Below are 22,296 nucleotides of genomic sequence, written 5' to 3'. Positions count from 1 at the left end.
GTAAGTGATCAACATATGCTCTGGAAATTCTGTCCTCTTCCAGCTTGCATCTCATGGGTCCCAGCATTTTCTGAGAGGGGGCATAGCTCCACCATGATGTGTACACAGAATAGATCAGAAAACGGAATCTGGATAACACAAACCAGGATGTGTTGTCTTTGGAAAGTAAAACAAATATTGACAACAAATGTTTAGTGGACTAAAAAAGCGTCATAAAATATGTAAGAATTTAAAATATTTAACATTATATTAACTTTAAATAATATATTCATATTTAAAAACATATAGGTATAAAGTAGAAAAAACATAAAAAAATTATACCTAGAAGATACAAAATGTAAATATATGCTTTAAAATAAATGTAAAGAAATAATAGTGTGGGTATAAAGGTGTATAAACAACACTAGTTAGAAAACATTACAGTCAATTCTCAAATAAGACATTATGTGACCTAGGCTAAAAATGGCAGCGTTTATCGGATATAGCTTAGAAATGTATTTTTAGCAAGAACGTGTACACTTAAATTACGGGCATATGACAGTACACAGGTAACTTAATCAAAAAATACATTAACAATCAATATAATACAAACATAGTCGATGTCTGGTTCATTTGATATTGTATGTAAATATATCTTCAAGCCTTCCACAATATGTTGTATTACTATCAGCTATTGACTAAAATCAATGAATTAATATCAATGTCTATAGGGAATACCATGCCTAGTTGAGAATATGTATAGCGGATAGCAACATTCAATTCTATCTATATAATGTTGTACTGTTATATGTCTATGAAATGAAATTCTGTCAGATTTAACACAAAAGATGTTTGTGAAAAGCTAAATGGAATGTCTTCTAAGGATATTTTAGCATTTGTCTTAATTGTATATTAAGTAATTTGTTTTGCTATTTTTTTTTTAAGTCTTTATTAGAAATTTCATCAGGATGATACATTCAGTATGTTAAGAAACAAATGTGAACAACAACTTCTCCATAGATGATGTCATAGATAAAAGTTGAGTCTCCGCCTGCACAACACATCATTGTAACATATCTTGCGACTTCAATCCGACCTTTCCCAGCCCACCGCCCACAACCCCCTTTTACATCCCATCTGTGTTAAAAGGCAATATGTCCAGTGGCAAACAATCATGTCATAAAACCATCCACAACAGTAAGGCTGTGATCTACAAGTGATACATGCATTCAGGTATTCCTGGGCCTCCCCCATCCAGGCGTCGCCGCCCTGAACTTCTCTCCCAGGTATAATGAGTGCGCAATATGTACACTATATGAGTTTACGGGCTATTGCCAGCTTCCGGGGCGGACTGTGGTGGCTCACAAATATTCCCTCGTGCTTCGTTCCATTTCCCCCATATCCAAGACCATTTTTTGGGGCATCCCCTATGGAGATAGACAGCTCTTTCCGCCACCATTGTGTTTTGCTATTTTTAATATAAAATTAACCAGATCACGACTATGTTTGTTATTATACAGATTGTTACTGTATTTACCAGTGTACTTTCATATGCCCGTAACTTAAGTGTACACTTTCTTGCTCAAGATACATTTCTAAGCTTTATTGCTCTCTTCCTGCTCTTGACAAGTTGCCCGTAAGCAGGAGACCCCTTTGTTTTTTCAAAATAAGAGTTTATCAAATATGCCACTACACCACCATTTCATAGGGCACAACATTATCAATAAAGATGCCCAGGAAGTAACACTTTGTACTGTATGATTATCATTATTGAAAGGTAAAGATCCACTTGTTAAACAGACATTTTTCAAACCCTAGATCCAATCGGCTATTTAAGGGCCTTGCTGAACAGGGTGTGCTCTCATGGAGGTTGCTTAAGCATGAAAAACCATCAGCAGCACTTTTTGCAACACAGTCTAAAAGGTAAATAAAGGATCACTTATTCCTGATCAGTATGCATTTTGGAATGTTTTATTTGAACTCATTACGAATAGAATCTAGATTCAGATAAAAACAAATAAGATAAAAATACGGGAAAAAATACATTTGAATTGAGAAAGCAATATGACTGCCAATGCCTTCGTCGATGTAACTTAGAGGGGACCTTTTTACACACATTATGGGAATGCCCAATCATTTCGAAATACTGGGAACCGGTTACAAACCGTATGGAAGACTCTGCCTAATAAATATATGGGAGGCAATGGACTTAACCCAAACTGAACATTCATGGGTCTCAGTGGGGTGGGCCTTGCCAAATGTAACATTGCACAAAAATGGGGAGTTGGGAATCCACCATTACTGAAGGGGTGGGTGGGGGACATGGGCAGGGCCATGGTCGCAGAGATGGACGTTTTCAAAAATAGAGGATGCCCTAAAAAATGGAATTGAATATGGTCATATGGAATACACATGTAGGCGGGATATGCATGTCCCCTTCAACTGAACTTAATCGGCAGTCGGATGGGATGCAGGATTTACCAAATGAAGGATAATGAAAGAAGGATTGAATGAACACAAAATAATATGTGGCTGATTCATTGTAACTATATTGTGCTTGATAATGATCAACTGACTACTCCTTGTACTGTGCTATTTTTGTTTTGTTCAAATAAAAAGACTAATAAAAAAATACATTTGAATTGAACTCTAATTAGACTCTGTAGCAGTTAAATTCACTAGTCTCACTTCAAACTAAGCAACAATAGAGAAAGTGTTGGACTTTGGAGTGGGTCAGATCTACTATTCCCCCTCCAACCTGAGCAACAATGAAAGTTTTGGACTTTGAAGGGTTCAGATGTACTACTTCCTCTCCTGCATGAGCAACCATGGGGAATACATTGGACCTTGGGTAGGACATATTTCACAGTTACTATTCCCGTTCCAACCTGGCCAACTGTAGGAAATATTTTGGTTTTTGGGGAGGTCATATTTACTACCACCTTACCAAGGGAAAGTGCTAAACTCCGGAGGAGTCAGATCTACTATTCACCCTTCGAACCTGATTAACCGCTTCCGTATGGCGCCGATTCCCCCCCTGTGCTGGACATTCCAGAACAGGGTGCGGTCGTGACGGAACCGTTCCGTCATCAGCACAGCTCAACCGTGACTGATGACGGAACGGTTCCGTCACAAGCATCGAAGGGGTTAACAGTAGGGAAAGTGTTGAGATTTGGATTTACTACTGCCACTCCCACCTGAGCAACAGAAAGGAATGTATTGGACTTTGGAGGGGTCAATTGTACTATTCATTTGCCAAATTGAGCAGCAATAGAGAAAGTTTGGCGAGGTCAGATTTACTATTCCCACTACTAAATTTAACATAAACCGAAATATACATTAAAATAAACAGATAACGCAATTCAATAAATATTCAAAATGTATAATATTATTACAATTATATAATTTATATAACTAACTAAAAATTAAGATAACATAAAAAATTATTTTTAACTTAAATAATTGTAAAAGTTATTTACCAATTGAAGAACATTAAAACATGAATACATTTAAAACACTTACTACCCTAGAAACCCAAACCCACAAAATCAAACTAAAAATAAGACTATAAAAGGATTAATAGTGCATAATAATGTAAAAACATAAAAATACTATGAAGGTAATTGTTATATAAAACACAATACATCCAATGAATATAACATGATTGGAACAATTAAATTATTTGCAAATCTAATCAGCCAATACAAAGTAAAAATAATTACCATTTTTATTTAAAAGCATTTCTGAGAATGTGCATACATAAATTAGTTTACATCTTTAATAATTCAATTAAAATGTCTGAAATAAACTATTTATAAACATTTATGAAATATGTGTTAAAAAGACTTACCACCTGACTCTTCTGCAAACCAAACAATCCACCAATAAATGAATACCTTCAAATAAAATGAAAAACGTCTTTATACATATCGCCAAAGCAAACATAAAATAAACATCACCAAAAAAGAATTACACATAATTGACTTTAAAAGAATAATAACTTATAATACAAAAAGTAATGAAACATAACAAAATAATCAAAAAAATTACATTAAATACAACAATATCCGAACACAATATTGAGCACATGAAATTATATTCTTACCTGAGATATTCTGTCCCACAATATTCTTTATACCATAATATTTTTGACATGATATTTGTGGCCAACAATATTTTTGCAAGAATATCAATTTGCTGCACCTTGGAAACACTAATAAATGGCACACTTGTGTTTTAAATATTTACACGAGTAGAGAGTAGATCGCAGACATGGTTTGCACATGCACACTTTTGCAACTTGAGGCACAAAATGATATATGGTCTGCAAAAGGTGACATGATATTTGAGCCATTGTCTTCACCAGGAAACGCACGATCCCAAGGCCTTGCACTTAGGGGCCGAATACAATGTTGGGTGGAAACTTTCCTCCAGACACCATCTCGGAATTAGGACCAACAGACTCGCGTTCGGCGGTTCCGTCCGACCGATTACTATGCGACCGAATAATGTTCAGTCAGACTCCCATTGACTCCTATAGGAGCCAGTCTTCCGCCCGACAACACAGGCTCCTATGAGTAAATAGGGTGTTTGCGGAAAACCTACACCTTGTCACAGGCACCCCACGGTGCGTGTCACACAGAGCAGGGTTTTACAGAGGGTCCCTCAGGTACCCCCTCATCCTTCAACCGGAGGCCATGGGGCCCAGGGCTCGTGGAGGTAGTGCAGCGGTGAAAAGGGGCGGGGAAGAGCCAGGGTGGGGGGGGTAGTAAACTCCAGCTCACTGCCGACCGGCGTGATGTAAATAAATCAATAAATAAAACAAATTTCATTGCACGCACTGAAATGCCAAATGCATTTCAGCGTGCGCAGTGAAATTCGTTTTATTTATTTACATCACTCCGGTCGGCCATGAGCCAGAGTTTACTACCCCCCACCCTGCCCCTCCAATGCCCTGCCTCACCGCACCGCGGCAGTCCCTCCACGAGCCGCTACGGCCCCAAAGTCACTTTCCGACAGTCTTTTCGTGTCAGTCAGACCGACTCGGAAAGGCTGTTGGAAACCAACATCATAATTAATCGGTTGGAAAAGCAGTCTGTAGAGCTGTACAATTCATATCTGAGTGACACAAATTTTCAGAGAGCTGGTCGGAACCGATTCGGAAAGACTGTGTGGTTTACCATCCAACCGCGAACATCGGAATCGATGGGTCAGATTGTAAACCGACCGAGTTGGTTGGACGCGTTCCGACACAATCTAGGGGAATCCAACTGTCGGGAGGAGGCTTTCCGCCCGACATCGTAATCAGCCCCTAAGTCTCTCATTTAGAGACTGCCAGGCCTTTCACTATAATACCACAAACCTGGCAATTGCATCAGCACCGCTGGTAATAATGATATTACTAAATTCTTTTACTGAATTGGGAACAACATCCTAAATTGTTTTCCTGAATGCTCCTCTTCGTTCATAAGTGAAAAGTCAAGCATGCACGCAGAGAAGTGCTATTACCATATCATTTGATGGAAACATCCAGTTAAATAGACAGAAGTTCATTTCCTGCACATTTATCGTAATTGCACAGACTTCTCCACATTCTCAAAATATGGAGCTAAATGTAAAAGCATTAGGAAAAGAAAAAAATATGCCCCAACCTTTTTTTTTCATTAATTCCAAACGTTGAAGGGGGAACTCATCCTCACATTTTGCTTGCCTGGTAGGATGAAAGAAGTGCATTAGTGTCTGACACATCATTAAAAAGTTTTATAAAAATGTACAATCATAAAATGTTCATTTACTGACAAATGAGACGCCACACTCCATTCATTTGCCAGTCACTTTCATTTATTTTAGCAATTATCATCTAAAACCACACAAAGGTCTCTCATGAGATGGAATCATTACTCACTTATAAAACGTTCTCTTTTCAAGAAAGTCTGCTGAGACTTTACGCAGAGTGCCCTCTGCACGGAAGTCCTGTTTGAGATGTCTGTGGCTCTTGCAGAATCTGGGAGTTCATGGCATTACGTGCATTATTAAAATGTACAATGAAAGCAGTAATTTGATTGGTGCCTGGCACGCCCTTCTCGGGTATTCCATTGTATATTTCCTGTACATTTGCCAAGCGGTACGCAGCTATTTACTTTGATTTAAAACTATAATTTCCCATTTTCTGTCTTTTAGCATTTTTTCTGCTGAGCATAACCAAAGTAAGTTCTGGTATGTGCCTACTGCCTTACCCCCACCACAGAGCATTGCTGGGCAAAGGCCAGACCCTGCACCCAGAGGCCACTAAGCACAGGAGCAGTGGTCTTTGGGCTCAGCTCCAGTGTTCAACAGAAGAAAGAAAACCCAAGATAACCCTCCAAAGGTAAGTTTGCAGGGGCTCCAGAGCTCTGCTCAGGAGGTCAAACAGACTGCTTAGATATCAGAACCTCATGGTTGTCACTGCATATTAGTATGCCATCAGCAGCTCTCTAGCTTATTCTAGCACTTCAAGGCACTCTCCTGCCCATGGCAGTGATGTCAGAGCTGAAGGAGAAGGAGTGGGCACCGCTGCAGCTTGGCCTTCCTGGACCCACAAGGAACAGCCCCTCAGGCTAACAAACTCTCTCCATTCCTCCCCTCTCTTGGCCCCAATTCCTTTCAGACGGATTTACTCAGGGCTTCAAGTGGGATGAAGAAACTGGGTGAGTCACTCAAAGGGGCGGTGCCTATGCGCGTATGAGCGTGGCCATAAAGCACCCAAGTTAAACACCTGTGCCGCATGACTGGTATTCTGCTGTTTCTGTCATTGCATCAAGATATATAATACAGAAAGTAAAATTACACCTACAACAAGCCAGGACTATTGGCTTTGTTAATGGTTGTTAGTTGCATAAGATAAATAAGCAACAACCATGGCTTGGTTGTATATAACATTGAAAATGCTCCAGTTCTGAAATGATGAGACTCTGCAAGAACTATAACGAGTTTCTTTGAAGTTACATCAAAGGCAGTGAAGGGTGGCACTGGTGCAGAGTTAAGATTTGTTTTAACCCTGAGGGAAAGGGCAAAAATGAAGAGCCCGATAGGGACCCGTCTCAGTACCTGCTTTTTAGAACTGGTGGTGCTGAGCACTGGCAGGACCCGGCCCACTTAAACCCCTGGACTTACTCCACAGTAATCCACAGTCTGCCTTCCAGGATCAAACTGGGAATCAAGAGCATCACTAGCAAAAATGTTCAAACCAGACATAGCTAAAATGTTCTAAGCAGTCCCCACGCCCTATCGGTCTATTTATTTCCTGTCTCTTTCTTTCCGATCTACCTCTTCCCCCACTTCTTCTATATTTCTCTCTCGTTTTACCTGCTGTGCGTTCTCCCATAAACCTGGGGAGTGGAGGCAGAAGCTGTGGTCTTTCACAAAGCAACCTTCAATGGAACCAGCCCCCTGGGGAAATGTGCAATAGAATAAATGGCCAATCCTGCCCAACCCATATCCACCAGCTGTGGGTCATTCATAGCACGAGATACGAGTCCGATCGACCTGAAGCATCACTAAGGTGCGTGGCCTTGGGTTGGAGGCTCATAAACTCATCAAATGTTTCTCCTGCTCGACTCTCCCTAGGCTTGTGGCCTGACACAGGCAGAGCAGGGCATGCATTACAGCAGCAGACAAACTGCACCATTCCCAGTTCACAGCTGAGCCCATCTGCACAGGCCACGCCTGAAGTACCTAATACAAACACCCAGGGCCTGATTCACAAAGGGCCTCCGCACTCATGGTAGAGGCCCCTCAGTTGTAGGCGAGTATATGCACTCAGGGTAAAATCTCTGCAATGAGAATTCTCATTTCTGCGATTTTGCCCCAAGTGCGGAGACTCCCCCACAACGGCGGGGCGTCAGCCGCCAGTGCAGAGCCCCTTGGTCCTCAGCAGTGCTTAATTTGAGCTGGTGGTTTCTGGTGCTTGGCACCAACACTTCATTATCAACACGAGCACCTATGACACTCAGCCACATGGTGGGACTGTTTGTCTTATTTAGAGATGAACACAACAGTTGTTTATTAATTCAAAATACACTAGAAATGAGTAATACCTGGTGCCCAAGCCATACTTAGACCTCTGAGGGCCTGGAATAGTCTGAATTGTCACACTTGTAGAAGTGTGATGGTTAGTAGTTGTGTTTATATTGTCATTGGCCCTGCTGGTTGGAGTAATGAGTGATGCGAGCTGAAGTAGCCTCCTGATAGGTCCCGGCACTTATGTTTTTTACACATTAAGCACTGGTCCTCAGTGTTTGATCAATACCTTCCCTTCAAAGGGGGCGCAGTCAATCATTACAGCACTTCCAAGAGGACTCATTAGACCACTCCGGTTCCCCACTAAGATATCCTCAGGCACTGTAAAATGGGGAATGCGTCGAGGGTTCTCTAGATTGTCTGCCTCTTTGAAGGGCAATACCTGTGCTAACTAGACCCTGCACCTGGACTTCTGGCATTTCTCCATTTCCATAGCGGATGCCCTCATGCAAACAACGTAAAACTCCCTCAATAGTGTGTGGGCACGCAGGTGTATAAATAGCACCTGGTAATATTATGAGATTATACAACCTGGGCTTAAAAAATGCAGCGGTAATCGAATACGCCACCACACCCCTATTTTAAGAGGCAAATATTATCGATAAAGCCACCCAGGAAGTACCAACGTGTACTGTATGATCCCCTTTTGAAACAGACATATTTCAAAATCTAGCTCTAGTGGGAAGTTTAAGGTGCTAGATTAGCGCGTTGGTTCACAGGATGTGCCCTCATGTGAGAGGAGGATGCTAAGGCATGATAAAGCATCAACTGCATTTCTCGCAACACAGTCTAACAGGCAAATAAAGGATCACTTATCATATATTTTCAGCATGTATTTCTGAATGTTTTATTAAAACTCATTAAAAAAATTGAAGAATGATTACAAGCAAGGTTTGTGAAAGGCATGTAGAAGGCTACATAAGCTGTGTTTAATTTGAACCGGTGGGTCCAGTGCTCGCCACCGACACTTAATTGTCAACACTGGTAGTTGTGACAGTCTGCCACCAGGTGGTGCTGTCTGGCTAATTTACAGATGACCGCAACAACAGTTAATTGTTAATTCAATATGCATTGAAAGTGACTATTACCTGCCGCCCAAGCCATTCCTTAAACTTGGGAGCCTGAAATAGTCAGAATCGTCACATTTGTAGTTATGTGATGGTTTGTAGTTGTGTTTTTACTATCACGTGCAGCACAGCAGGGGTAATGTGTGGTGCAAGCTAGAGTGGCCTCCTGACGAGAGCCCTGAGACTTTTTAACAAATTGAGCACTGTACATAAGCCCTTGTTCGCCAGTTACTAGTTAAGCTGCCCCCCTTTCACCCCACAACATCACCAGAATGCTCCTCCTCCCACAGGGCCTTCCAGAGTGGTGCTGCTGTCAAAAGAAAGTCTGGACTGTCACAGGAAAGGGCATTTCTGTGAGACTGAGAAAGATTAGTTTGTCTTATTCACCATCTTTCTCAAAACATCATTGAGAAACTGCAAAGCCCAGTGGAAGTCCAGAATCCGTGCCAAGGCGTGCGTCCCCTCACTCACGTCCTCCAATCCCTTTCAAAGTTATGCAGATCTTGTTTGGTTGCAACAACAATCAGTATTTCCAGATTTAAATCTCGGAGACATTTGTGGATAATGAGATTACAGTACCTCGGAAAATGTAATGGATGGCTCTTTCGACACATCACACAGAAACTTTGAAACTTCGTAAACTTGCAAAGTTGATTTCCTTTCCAGACCTGTGGACAAAAAGTCTATACAAACTGCTTTTACAGAAGAATTTTCTGGCAACAGTCTACGTGTGAAAAGTCTGTTGCTGAATGTGGGTTTCTGTACCCTACACAACTTACCTGTGAATAATTGTTTTTTACTTGCTAGCTTGGCTTGATAAAAATGTAAGTTTTTGTGATCTTCAAGACACCTGCCATGCTTCTGAAAAAAATCTTCTAGAACTTTGCAAGAGAAAGTCTTTGGAACTTTTGAAACCCCTGCACAAAACCTTACTTGTTTCATTAATGGCAAATATTAAAGCCCAGCGGGGAGGCATTGAAATCGATGTATTTGTTGCATCAAACACTCAGAGTGCAATGGTAGTGAAGGAGCTGGGTTCCACATTCTAGATCTGCTCTGGAACCCCAGGTCGGTGACTCTTTTTATCAGCATGAAAACATGGAGGGGAGAGAAATCGTTAGCCAATCAATCATTGCAGTTCCAATGAACTATGATTTCGAAGAATCACAGACTTCCAATTAAGTTTAGTTAATTTATTACAAAGCCAAGAACAGTTGGACATGCAGACACCTCAGGATGAGAGTGTAGAAATACATTGGAACTAATACAAAGCTAAACCTACGGGTGGAGTTAAGGAAGTGCAGCATGCACAGGATAATCAGTTTGAGTACCAGAATACGGAAGATGACAGCGCAGAAGTCGAGATTCCCCTTCATTGGAAGTTCGTGGGTATAAAGCATTACTCAGTCTGAAAACTGCAACTAGCGTGACATCCCTGCCTAGCATTTCCAAAGGTAAGATCCATTAAGATGTCAGCGTGTGAAATCTTCCTAGGAAGTCTCTTCACGTTAGATTGGTCAAGTAGCATAAAGCCACAGAGCTAGTTCTAAGATGCTCTCTCTCAAGACAAGGAAGAAGTCCCCGGGCACTGTCCCTTACTTCGATACATCAATCTCACAGGTAGTATCCAAAGTTCTATTGCAGCATCACATCAAGCCACCTCCTCATAGATGATTTTCCATTAGGCAGAAATGCTCCAAGCCCTTGGCGAAATGACCATGATTCCCAGGCTTGCTCCGATGAGAGAGTACAACAGTTCTCTATTATCAGTATCAACACTCAATGTATCCTCTTCTCCCTAACCCTAAAGCCCGAAACAGAGACATTATTCTAGCTAACAAGGATACATTCTCCACCTGCAACAGAAACATAAGAAAGAACAAATCCAGCATCTACATGAAATTCACTATTAAATCTAATGCGAGAGCTTCCAGGGGAAGAATACACCAATTCAGGCCTACAGAAATCAGCCATCATAAGAAATAGCCAATTGCCTCATGAAATTACACATATGAAATTAACATTATTTAATGAGCACATCTAAATTAACACATTACATAGGCAAACCAAATACCTGAATAATTGTCAATGTTTTCAGCTAAACACACATAGTTGCAACGTTAATTTCTTCATGTTCACATTGAAAATATCACTAGCACACCACCATTCAAGTTATTACAGTTCACATTCTAATGTCCTAAGTTAATAAAACATAGGATTGTATGTAGGTGTAGACTACCTAGGATTATAATGCACCCCTACAAATGAAAGAGCAAAACTTGTGCTACAACAGTATAAATAGTTCTTCTCGTTTTGTGTTGACGGCATTTCACTGCACATGACAAGCATCCCTCAAAACAGTAACTAAAATCAAGAAAGCGCTTGGGTTGTGAGCTTCCAGCACCAGCCAGGATCCTAGGAGCCAGAAGGCAAATAACACACATCCTCAAAGGCCACATTACAGCACCACTTGCATAGTTTAATGTTAACAAATCCCACATTGTCACATTGATTTTTCAATGGAAATATTGGAACACAAACCTTTGTGTAGATTCAAAATGGTGGGTGTATTTTAGCTTACGGTGGTTCACAAGAAGTGATAAATCTTGAAGATTATTATTCTTTCGTACTTATTCAGGACTTATTCCATAAGGTACAGACCCTTTCTGCGCACACAAATCTGGGCTATGGACGGCAGAAAGATTTCCCCCAGCCCAGACGGATAAGATCTCTGCCCACCCTTGCATAATTTAAAAAAAGAAAAATCAAGAGGTAACTCTTCACTATTGTTCGGGGGTTATTCAATAGAGGGGTGCAAATTTACAAAATAGTTTTTAACCTTAACCAATTTTACCCCAACTTTATTATTTACCAGCAGCCCGTCCCGACGTTGTCCGGGTATGAATTGCTACCGGCCAGTAGTATATTGTTTTATAGGATTTCGTTTTGATAGCATTTCTTATGTGAGACAGGCCTGTGAAACGCTCCGATTCACAGTGCACTGCTGATGCACTTAAGAGTGCGCGTTCAGTAGTGTGTGAACTCGAGTTTCCCTACTTTATTTTTCCTTGCAATATTATATAGCACGAACTCGACAACATGGCATGAGCACAATTTACATTACAGAAGAACACATTCATTTGTGGTAGCCACGGGGAGACAAAGCGATTTGCCTGAAATCACAGGATGTTGAGCTGATGCTGAGATTCGAACGTAGTTCCCCAGCTCTAAAGTTCCCAATTCTAGAACTTGTGGCGGGAGGTGTGTCTAAAAGTGTATGTCGGAGCTGGCCATCAATGAGAGAGACCTGTGCATTTATCAAATGGGTGGTGAAAAAATATGAGTATGTTGCTGGAGAAGTGGGCCGCCGTGCCACCAATGTACTTACCGGGGGAGGGTAAACACTCATTATTCCGCAACTTTCTTTCCGCATACCATCACTCCGCATACTTTCATTACGAAAGTACCATGACTCCGCAATGCCATTATAACGCATGGCATTACATGTTATATGCTTTTACCACACATACATTTACAAAGAAATTCGTTGTAAATGCATGAATGGTAAAAGCATGTTTTTTAAAATGTTTGGATATGGTAAGTATGGGTATAGGGGTATATGTTTTGGGGTACTGAGGTATATGTTTTGGGGTGTTTGGGTATTTTAAGGGTTCAGATATAGTTTTGGGTTATGGATTACAGGGGTAGTTTTAGGGTTTAGGGATAGGTATGGGTTTTGGGGTACAGGGGTATTTTTAGGGTTCAGGGCTAGGTTTGGATTTTGGGGTATAGGGGTATTTTTAGGGTTCAGGGGTAGGTTTGGGTTTTGGGGTACAGGGGTATTTTAAGGGTACAGGGGTATTTTTTACGGTTCAGGGTTAGGTTTGGGTTTTGGGGTACAGGGGTACATTAGGGTTCAGTGGTAGGTTTGGGTTTTGGGGTACAGGGGTATTTTAGGGTTCAGGGGTAGGTTTGGGTTTTGGGGTACAGTGATATTTTTAGGGTTCAGGGCTAGGTTTGGGTTTTGGGGTACAGGGGTATTTTTAGGGTTCAGGGGTAGGTTTGGGTTTTGAGGTTCAGGGGTATTTATAGGTTTCAGGGCTAGGTTTGAGTTTTGGGGTACAGGGGTATTTTTAGGGTTTAGGGATAGGTTTGGGTTTTGGGGTACAGGGTATATTTATAGGGTTAAGATGGGTTAGTGTTTAAGGGTGTTGGGGTATTTTAAGGAGTAAGGGTGGGTTATGATTATGGGGTGCAGGGGTATTTAAAGGGAGCAGGGTAGGATTAGCACACGATATGAGACGTGGCATGAAGGGCGGAACGTACCACACGCCCCCAGCATTTGTCACGCCCCCCAGCACACGCCCACAGCACAACGCAGACACGCCCACAGGGGACTACTTTGCTGGCACGATTCTTTTACCTTTTAAATGTATATGGTGGGCGTCTGCATAGCCTATGTCCTTCTGCTGCAACTGCCCTTTCCAACGCTGTATTGGGTATTGTGATTGGTGCTGTGGTTCCTGAGATTACTCGCCTCAAAGGTTTGGGCTCTCTCTTTATTATATTAGTATAGATGAGATAATTAATGCCTCTTATATCCTTATTTAATGCAGAGAAAAAAAGTTTGAATATGATATGGTGAGCAGAAAACTGTTGGTACCTCATTCTCAAAACAGTAGTAAATCTGCTTTCGCAGATTTCCTACCTCGCTAGGGCACCAAATTAAGACTCTATGAAATTCAGAAAAAAATGCAGAGGTTACAAATGGAAACCTGCACCATGTGTAACCTTTCAGAGGGGTAATCCTTAAAAAATGTCCTAATTCATTTTTTTCAGGCTAAAATATTCCTTTACATATTTACTTCAGAAAAAAAACTGAGCAAGTTTTGCACTTATTTTTTTTTCCTTACATATAAAATATCTTTTATCAAAGGAAAACCCCCTTCCTCTGCACCCACACCAATCATGCGAGTGTTTCAACGCTAAAACGGGATTTACCACTGTCCTTGACAGGAACTCCTACCAGAAAATGTACCGGGTGGGAAAATGTCGGGAAATGGTTTGTGAATGCTCACAAGTCTGTAACTTTGTGGAAGTTCACAAACTTCCACATCATTCCCGCCATGAAAATCTCGATGAGAGTAAACCTGTTTAGGAGTGCAAAAGCAACGTTTGTGAATTTAGAAAGTGGTACTGTACTCATCAAAAGCGCCTTATTTGACATGGTAACTTACACCTGCAAACAGTTTTGTGAAACAGGTGCTCAACGTGCAACACAATGGTGCACAGATATGCTTTGCACAATGTAAAGTTGCAGAGGAGTTTGCAAAAGTTTGTCATTACGCATAAATCAACTTTGCAAAAGATAAGCAAAGAAAAAATCTGTACGAACTTTTCTGCTTGGCTGGGTTCTTTCAGAGGGAAGATTATTTTGCTCTGCTGTGAAAACTAAATTATCACATTTAGGAAAGGCCAAAAATGTGAACACTTCAACCATCAAACACCTCTGGCACCTCCACCCAACCAAAGAGGTGTCAATGAAGCAAGCTCTTTACCAGCTACTGACTGCCACAGCAGGCATTTGGGATCATGATGTGACAAAACAAGTTGACAATGAAAAGCGCATTGAGACAATAAAGTTCACAAGGAGTATGCAACATGATCAATATAAATCAATTGATGAAATACAAATATAGTTCTCTTTTCCATCTCTTCTTTGTTAGAATTTGCGCAGGCAGGTGGATGCGGCTTCCACAGGCATGGACTGCTCTGGGGCCAGACTGGTAAACAGAATCAGCCCTGACAAGAATGTTCAAAGAAGTCACAAACTACAGAAGGGTGTAACTAGAGAAGTGGCCTTGGGGGCATTATTGGGTTATGGGAGACTACGTGCAAAGGCCATCATTATGAGCAGGGCCATGGGAATTATGCGATTGTGCGGCCGCTGCGATTTTCGCATAATTATAGATATGTCGCATTTACCACATAATCCATCATCTGTCGCATAATTTCCAGATTTTTAACAAAAAAAACAATTCTAGCTCAAATGGTTCAAAAGTTACTAAAACTGCTGCCACACGTGTTGCTGCGCAGTGGAAGGCCCCTTGAAAAACTGGACAGGTCACCTTCCTGTTGCCTATTGATGTATTTGGCTGTTAAACAGGTACTAATGAGGTTCAAACTATGCCCAAAAAGTATTTCCAAGTTTAAAAATGATAAAACAATGAAGTAATACTTTCACAAAATGTACCGAAATATGCCGCATATTTTGCCTTTTCTTGATCCATAATTTACTCAATCCTGCCGCATTATTTGCCCCTATCCTGCCGTTATCCCAGTGGGCCTGATTATGAGTGCCCAATGTTTGCGGATAATTGGGCACCTGTACTGGCGGGCTTTGTGATGGAACCGGAGAACACTTCGCCAATGAGACTGGTTTCACTGTGGTTACCATCTGCCCCCCCCCCCCCCCCCCCGCCCCCAGTTACCTGATTGATGCACACATCACTAGAGACCAAGTACAAGATGCCCCCTAATATAAACCCAATTTTATCATTCTGTTACATGATGTTTGTTGACACACCCACGTTGTAATGATTGATCATTAGCGACTATGTGCTACCCAACTACTTCCAATGATGTTGACCGAGCCCACAGACCCCATGATCCTTTACATTCTGTGAAGAAGAAGAAGAATACTTTATTGTTTGATTAATAAAAATCATTACAATAGTGGGCATGCATCAATGATAAAAAATGACGTATGTCGAACAATTGGTAAAATATTTACAGATAAAATAGTAAACACGCGTTAACTAAATCCTGTGTTTTTGCTTACATTAGTTCCTCTTGCTTTTTTAGAATCCACCTAATTGCGTCCATTTTATGCATTAATACTGTTGCAAGCAAATAGGAAAATGTGAAGTGAAACAATAATTAATTAAAAAACCAAACAATCTATATTAATTCATGATGGTAAAATGTAAACTTCATCTAGACAATTGGGCCTTTTTAAGAAACAGTTAAGAAACAGTTGAGAGCCGTAGTGGTCCGTTCTAACTTGGCGTCAACTAAGGCTGCAGGGCAAGACATTGGTAATCATTAAGAAGCTGATAGCTAAACCGCTAATAGTGCAATTCTATTCGTTAAGTAAAACCCCTACATGCATTCAGTGTATACATTGCACAGGCTGCCAGGGCTAATAGTGAACTGTTATGGTTCTGTCATCGTTGACAATTACTATGCATATGAATCAGCCTGTAAACTGTAACGTTCGTAATACTGACCATGTGTCGCCATGTTTAGGATGTATCATGCAAATTGTCGGACATAACATAAATGGCTATAAATATAGGGCCAGATTTACTAACGTTATGCGTCCTGTTTAACACCACTTTTGAGGGGGAAACATCCTTAACAACGCAACTTTTACCACGCAGTGCCTTTACGACGCAACTTTTACAACGCAAACCATTACAACGCATTGCACTGGGGGGCGCTCTAGGATAGGGAATAGGTTTAATTTACTATCCAACACCTTCCCTACTATTCACAGGGACTGGAGTTGGAATAGTAAATTAAACTATTCACTATCCAGCGCCCCAAAGCACTATGCGTTGTAAAGGCATGCGTTGTAAAAACAGCGTTGTAAAGGCATGCGATGTAAAAGCATGCGTTGTAATGTCATACATCCCTTTTGAGGTGCATGAATGATTTAAAATGCTAGAAAATATTTGCAAAGCTACACAAAGGGCGATTTGCACAGCCTTGAGAGGCTCTGTAAAAACAAATGTAACGAAACACAGCGGCTCGAGCTGCATTGCATTACATTTTATTCAGAGAGGCGTTCCATGGGTGGGACATGGATTTCTCGCAATCCCGGATTGACAAAAGTTTGTAAACCTGGAATTGTGCGATCTCTCTAAGCCTCCCAGAGGATGGTGTAACAAGGAGAACATCTTTATTTCTTCTCGTCAGTTCCTCTTCCCATGTGTGCTGCAATCTGAAGCACACATACAAAGAGGAAAATGTCTCGAGAGATTGTTTTTGTGCAGCATGGTATCCCTTCTTCCACAAAACCAATCATCCTTGTAACGCAGGATCCCTTGTAGGGTGGTGCAAGGATCCCTTGTATGGTGGTGCAAGGATCCCTTGTATGGTGGTGCAAGGGGGCCTGCATTGGCGCAAGGCTGCCTGAAGTGCGCCAGCACTATGAGAAAGAAGAAGTGCCCCATAACTCAGTAGATATGGCGCATTTCTGCTCCTCCACTTCACGCAGCACAGGAAGTTGCTTGCTACACTGCGCTGCGTGAAAGGTTAATAAATCTGGCCCAAAATTTCCAAAAAAAGAGTGGCCCAATGTTTGGTGCTATACTTATCCCCAATGTATCCAGAGTTTATTGGCCTCGATGATTATCAGCTATTGCTAATTTAAAATGGAGATTAACATGCAGATTGTGATTACCACACCATAATCCACATGTCCTGGTATTTACAAACTAGTTTTCACCTCATAAATATTGCCATGTTTGACCTGCTAATATTTATTTAGAGAATGCCATTTTAATTTAAAAACTCATAATTCCAAGGTATTCAGTAACACAAATTAGTGCCCATATTGGAATTTATCCGGCCATTCGTAGCAAGGGCCTAAAACTTTACACTATAAGAATGCAGACCTATTAGCTTTGCCAATGCTTGTTACCTTGATGCCATTTCAAAGCAGTCCACGCCATCCGGGAACAACTGTTAAACTTCGTGTTAGAAAACTTAGATGAAAAGTAGTTCCTTCTCTTTCACAAACCTTTTCCCACGGAACACCCTTCCTTTGGACAGTACATCAATGCAGGGCGAGGGACTATTTGTGTACAACTTTAATGAGAACTGAAAACGTCACTTCCTAATCAAAAGACTATTTAGCTCTCTCTTCTGTCAGCATGTTCCTTCTGGTGCTTCCTCTTACGTCATACTTTGATCCCTGATCAGAGTTCCAGACGGCTGTTATTTAGCATCCTTCAAAGCCCTTAAATAAATGAAATCAAAGTACGTTTTTACCAGCATCTCTTCTTATATGATCAAAAATCTTACTGGCAGCTGACCACATGGTAGCCAAGCTCTACCCAGATCGTATCTCATATAATAGGAAGAAACGAAAAAAAGGCAGACTTTTACAGCAGATGGTAAAATTGTTGACACTACCCCTCTCTAGAGCGACTGCAGATTGTGAGAACGTCAGTGTAGATGACGTGAAGGGCAGGAAAAGTTCTAATAAGTGGACACATTTTAAGAACCCTTTTTTGGTGGCATTTCTTGTCACTAAACCTGTAGGGCCGAGCACATCATTGTGTCAGAGATTGGGGTGGGAGGTACCTTCGATGGTGTTGAATTTGCTGTTCTTTGGAAAACAGGAAGACCCACTGGGGAGGGGTGTGGGGGCATGCTCTCGGGGTTGTTTTGGCTGGGAGGTCCTCATCTTATCACCCCAAAAGCAGCCTTAAAAAGAGCGGAAGACCCTTTTATTTTATGGCCAGGCATGATTTGCTGCTACAGAGAAATATTCATCTTTGGTACCGCCATCAGAAACCTGGAAGTATTTGGCTACTTTACATATTTGTCTTCAGAACTGCCTATAAAACCTACCTGTGTTTAGCTCAAAAATATAAAAAAATATACTGTAAAATAAATGTTAAAAAAATCCTGGGCACACATGCACAATCTTCCCTGAAAAAAGTTATCTCATCTGTCAACGCTAGTGGTATGAGGGATGAAAGCATGCACCATCAACAAGCTCATTTGACAAAACACGATAAAAAAGGAGAGAAACTTTCACCCCACCTATGACACCCAAAAAAATATGGCACCCCCAGGCGACTCCACTACAGGATGCCTCCTTTAGGGGGGACTCTCAGTGATAATATGTAGAACTATTTCTGCTACTATAATGTTCCCCAGGTAACACTGGGACAGAGTGCAAGGCATCCAATGCATTCAAGGCGATGGTGCAGCGAGCTTGTACTAGGCGCTAAGGGGTGAGACTCACAGATCTGACTGTGCCATCGGGCAGGATTCAGGACTTTCTGTTCTGGTGTGCATCAGACTTTACATTCAGTGTAGAGCTTTTGGAAGACAGCTCCTGGAAGAAGGGGGTTGTGAAGCACTGATCCTACCTCATAGACAACCCTGGAGCGGGTCTAGATGGGGAACCATACATGGGTGTTACACAAAATTAGCAGGATAGAATTGATAATAGGTAGGGTTAGAAGGGAAGCAGGCAGCAACTAAACTACCCAATCATTCCAATTTGGATGGACACAAAGAAGTATCCTAGGCACTTCACAATCATCAGAAGTTACTTTGAAGTGTGGTCCACCACTATCTCAATTTCTCTTCAATAAATATTCAATAAACCACTGTTTTGCATTATCAGAGCAATATCACTTCAATCCTGAAGATATGCAGATTTCCCTGCATGTCAGGGATCTGGGGATGTTTTCGCCCCTCTGAAAAGACATCCAGAGGATGTATGTAGCCTGCTCGATGAATAATCGAAGACTAAATCTAAATGAAGCAACATCTGATTATGAGTAACCTCCCCAGCCGCAAGATCTCTGTCTTTTCACCGCCACCACCATTTTCTAAAACACCAAAGAGTGACTATGGGTGTTGTGTGGGATTCATGTGAGAGAGCACAAATCTGAAAAAATGTATGGGTGCACCATATTTACAAGCACGTAGTTAGTTTAAATATATTATGCACAAGAGTGTCTTATACTCGGTAGTGAAAAATATAGAGTGTTCAAGTAGAATAACAATAATCATAGTAATGTGAAGACTAATATAGAAATGTTAGAATGAATATGGAAACCTCACGTTCTCATGTTAAAGTGATCATGTAAGAGAAAAATAGAGTCTTGCAAACCAGTTGAAATGTGTAGGCCTTATGGCAATTCACAGTAAATCTAAACGTGCTGCTAAAATAATGTGAGGTGGGGTTGACATTGTTCATTTAAAGGTATTATTGAATTTAGTACTGAAATATATGTTTTATAGATGTGAGGCATTATAGAAACGTGTGTTAGTTAAGAATACTGTTTAAATCAAGTTAAATGTTTTCAGAGTGCAGGGACCCGCTTCATGTAAATCAAGTAGGCCCGAACAGATAATGTTGTTCCTTTGATCTGCAATGTGCTCGTTAGAGAAGAAGTCGAGAGGCGCCAAGTACTGTGCTTTACATATGTTTTACGACCTATAGATATGGTGGAGCCTGGAATTTGAGGCCCACTGTAGGAGGGCCTGTATGCAGGTGCGAGGGGTCTTAATCAGTTGAAATGAATGGGGCTTTGTTCAGTGGCGCTTGGCGCAGGCCTGTAGGAGTCTTCAGGAATTTCAGGGGGTACCGGCGCGCTGGAGAAGAAGCCTGGGAACCAAGGTCAACTTTAACGAGGGTCCCGAAGAGTACCATCATGGAGTCTACCGCCAAATTTGATACCACGTGAGGGGCGTCCCGAGGGGCGTTCCTATTGGAAATGTGATTTTGTATTAGGGAAAGCGACCCGGGAGGAGAGTAGAGCAGATGATTTTGGAAGCCTAAGAGAGCGGTGGGGTAGGCAGATAGGCTGATCACAAGAGACCTTTTTACAGAAGAGACAAAGAGAAGTGCGTGAGCTTCTTAGGAAGACACCACGGCTGACACCTTTTGGGGTAAAGATCTTGTTAAGTAGGGATGTCACTTAGTCTAGTGTAGGGACAGACTAACCTGAATATTCTTTTCTGTAATGACTCTTAAGTTGCAACTTGTATCCATTTTGGCAACTCTGATGATTTTCGAACTTGTACTTATTATTCTGTTTTGTAGACTCAGACTATTCAAAGAATTTATGTTTATAGTGATACCAGTATACCTTTTAAATCTTATCCTGAGAAGTTTGTATCTTCAGTTATCTTTGGCTTTATATTAAATCTTTAAACTTTATCACTGGTCAGTGGTTATTTAGAGTGGTGTAAGTTCTTAATTGACTAACCTAGTAGTAGATTATCTTTTACTCAATGACAGGTACCAACGATTCAGTCGACATGATTTGGGATCTGGTAAGGTAAATAGAGACCAGAAACCCCGCGTTAACAGTTGGTAGCAGAGTGAGGATGGTTATCTTCTTGAGGAAGGTAATCTAGAGAGGTTAGTTTACCCCAAGGCCCCTAGACATCGAGAGACGAGCAGCGGAAGAATCGTGCGCCGAAGGTGCAGACGGGGCGAGAAAAGCAGCAGTATCGGAGGAGAGTGAGTATAACAAGGGTCATGCGTGAACAGATTGCGGTGTTTTGTGTTGTATTTGTAGTGTAATGTCTTGCGGAGTTGAATGCCTGTAGCGTGATTGTGAGAAGGTTGTGAGCGCGCGCAACCTGGTGAACTGGTCACCTGGTAAACGGGTGAACCGGTGAATCTTAAGTTCAGGCCAGAGCTTAAGTGGTTTTGGGTGTATCGAACATCCAGAGTAGTTGTCGACCATATTACGGAAGTCATGAGGTACCATTGACCGCCGTGGGACCGAGATAGGGGGAGTGTAAGAGTGAGCGTATGAGTAACGGACGCTGGTCGGAAGTTACTGTGTGTGAGTAACCTATCAGAGAAGGCGATTGTCTGGAAGTAAACGGAAAGACATTTCGTCAAGTTAAGGGGACAACTACAGAAAGACTGTGGGCGTACAGTCAAGAAAGGTGATCACTTGGACAGAAGTAATCATTTTTCAGAGTATGAATGGGATGCAGGCATGACCGAGGAGACGAGCTGAAAAAGGAGGGGAACTGCTGCGAAGGGGGACGAGTGACGTCAGAAAGAGCCGCGCTGAGATAGGGTGGCGAGTGAAGAGCCGCGACGCGATAGGACGGTTGGTGTGACGTCGGCAAGAGCCACGACGCGATTGGGCGGCTGGTGCGACGTCAGTGAGAAGTCGCGATCGGATAGGCCAGTTAGCGAGAACAGCGCGGTGATTGGTAGATTGTCATCAGGAAGTAAACAAACGCGAAGAAAAGAGAAATCATGAAGTGCTTTAAGTGTTTGAAAGGGATTTTTAAAAGAAAAAGAAGTGAACATTATTACGGGGAAGAGGCACCGCCGGAGGGTACACCAGCTCATTATATGGCAGCGAATGTGGGGTTGCATACGATATTATGGATTGGGGCTTGGAATAAG

This window comes from Lissotriton helveticus, chromosome 2_1 (genome assembly GCF_964261635.1).
Source record: "Lissotriton helveticus chromosome 2_1, aLisHel1.1, whole genome shotgun sequence".
Taxonomy (NCBI): Eukaryota; Metazoa; Chordata; class Amphibia; order Caudata; family Salamandridae; genus Lissotriton; species Lissotriton helveticus.
This window is presented reverse-complemented; position numbering follows the sequence as displayed.